This window comes from Mandrillus leucophaeus, unplaced genomic scaffold (assembly GCF_000951045.1).
Source record: "Mandrillus leucophaeus isolate KB7577 unplaced genomic scaffold, Mleu.le_1.0 Scaffold510, whole genome shotgun sequence".
Classification (NCBI taxonomy): domain Eukaryota; kingdom Metazoa; phylum Chordata; class Mammalia; order Primates; family Cercopithecidae; genus Mandrillus; species Mandrillus leucophaeus.
Genome location: NW_012105476.1, coordinates 232425 through 234829, shown reverse-complemented (window position 1 = coordinate 234829; position 2405 = coordinate 232425).

The window sequence follows — 2405 nt, the reverse complement described above, 5'->3', positions numbered from 1 at the left end:
CTCCAGTGCTCGTCTCCTCCAGAAACCCCTTCACAGACACCCTCAGAAACAGTGTTTCCCCAGCATCCGGGCATCCCTCAGCTCAGCTGAGCTGACATAAAATTAACTATCAAAGATAAAGGTGACCCATGTCCTAGTTTGTTCAGGAGTTTCCTGATTTTTGCATGGAAAGTCTCAAATCCCAGGAAACCCCTCAGACCCAGACAAAGGGCAGTGACTGGTCACTGTGGGCGAGCACAGGCAGCATCTGGAGCTCACACGCTGGACGGTGGCCACGCGAGATACTGTGGCCACTCTGGACAACAGCCAGGCAGTTACCTACAAACTGAGTACTCAGCATTCTCACTTCTAGGTGTTTATCCTGGAGAAACGCAAACCCATCCTCACACGAAAACCTGTACACAAATGTCTAGAGCATGCCTGCTTGTGACAGCCAAAACCTGGAAATGACACAGATGTCCTTCAAGATCTGATAAAGTGAGCAGTGGCCAGGCTGCGGGGCACGCATGCGGCAGATCAGGCTCCCGAGTGGAAAGGGTGAGCCTCGGCGGCATGTTGGAGGGAAAGAAGCCAGTCTCAAACATTACATACTGTAGGATTCCGTTGATTTATTACTACGTATTATTAGCTTTTTGAGACAGGGTCTCACTGCATTGCCCAGGCTGGTCTCTAACCCCTGGACTGAAGTGATCCTCCTGCCTCAGCCTCCAGAGTGGCTGGGATTCCAGGCTCTACCACCACATCTGGCTGTGATTCCATTTGTCCGATGTTGTCAAAAGGACACAAGCCATGGAGAAGTAACCAGCAGCTTCCAGGGGTTGGCAAGCCTGGTCCTGCAGAGGAGCGCCATGAGGGGCTTTCTGGGGTGATAGGACCACACTGCATGTGGGTGGTGTGTGTGCAGAGGGGAGCACCGCACAAATCCATACAGGCAGGAACACTGCTAGAACTCAACGCTAGTCAGTTCTGCTGTATGTTAATTTTGTTTTATTTTATTTTATGTATTTATTTTTGAGACAGAGTCTCACTCTGTCACCCAGGATGGAGCACAGTGGCATGATCTCGGCTCACTGCAGCCTCCATCTCCCGGGTTCAAGTGATTCTCCCGTCTCAGCCTCCCGAGTAGCTGGGATTACAGGCAAGTGCCACCACACTCGCTAATTTTTATATTTTTAGTAGAGATGGGGTCTCACCATGTTGGCCAGGCTGGTCTCAAACTCCTGACCTCAAATGATCTGCCCTCCTCAGCCTTCCAAAGTGCTGGGATTACAGGCATGAGCCACCATGCCTGGCCCTGTTTGTTAATTTTAAAATGAAAGCTTTTAAATTAATAATAATTTCTAAATGTCATCCCATATGGAGTCATGTCCAGATTTCCTATCTATACATATGATTTCCCAAGTGCAACTGCATACCATTTGTTCACACTTCCACCCCAGTAAGGTCTATCCCTCCACACCTGTTTCCTTGTGTCTTGAGTCTCTTTTTGCCCCTGCAACGGAGCTGCAGAGGACATCGAGCCTCCAGTCTGTGGTGGCCACAAACTGGACTTTGGACCCTGTGCTACCTCCCCTGTTCCTCAGCACCCTTCTCCTGGGCTTGGCCATAGGTGGTAAGGCTCGTGGGCTTCTTGGCTTCCATGGGGAGCCCACCTCCTCTCCCGCAAGCCCAGGTGGTCTTTATCAGACTGCACACTCCCTCAAGTTGGGGTACAGTGGCAAGATGGTGGCACATCTTCCTGGAAAGTCCCATACCCCAGGGTGTCTAAGGACGCCCCACCGGGCCCCCAGCCCCCTCCCCTGCAGAAGCTGCAGCTTGGCCTGGGGGAGGGGCTGGAGGAGGGCACAGCCCCCAGGATGAGTGGGCACCACCCTCCAACAAGGGGCCGTGGAAACTCAGGGAAGAGGAGATGTGGAGACAAGAGGCAGGGCTGCCTTGCTGCCGGGGCAGCTGAGGGCCCAGGGCCAGCTGACCCACCACGCCAAAGCGAGCTCAGCCTCAGGCCCACCGGAGTGCCACGACTGGGCAAGCTGCCCCTCCAGTACTAACCCCCAAGTCAGAGGGGCACGGCCACAGGGTGGCAGCAGCTCTGCCCCTGCCCTGGGCGGCACATTTGGCTGTCGGCCTCACAGATGAGGACCTTGCCCTTTTGCAGACCTCCAGGTGCAACTCCAGTCAGGGCCCCATGACGGAGCCTCCAGTGGGTCCCGCGGGTCCGTCCACTTAGCAGCTTCTGGAAGGCCACCATCAGCTCCCTAGCCCCTTCACTCCCTGTCCCTCGAGGGGTCCCAGGAGGCCATGGCTGAGAGGTGCTGCAGCCAGGAGTGCAGACCCCATCGCAGGGAGGACAAGTCACTCCTCCACGACACAAGGAAGGTCTGGGGGCAGGCCTGGGGGTCTCACTT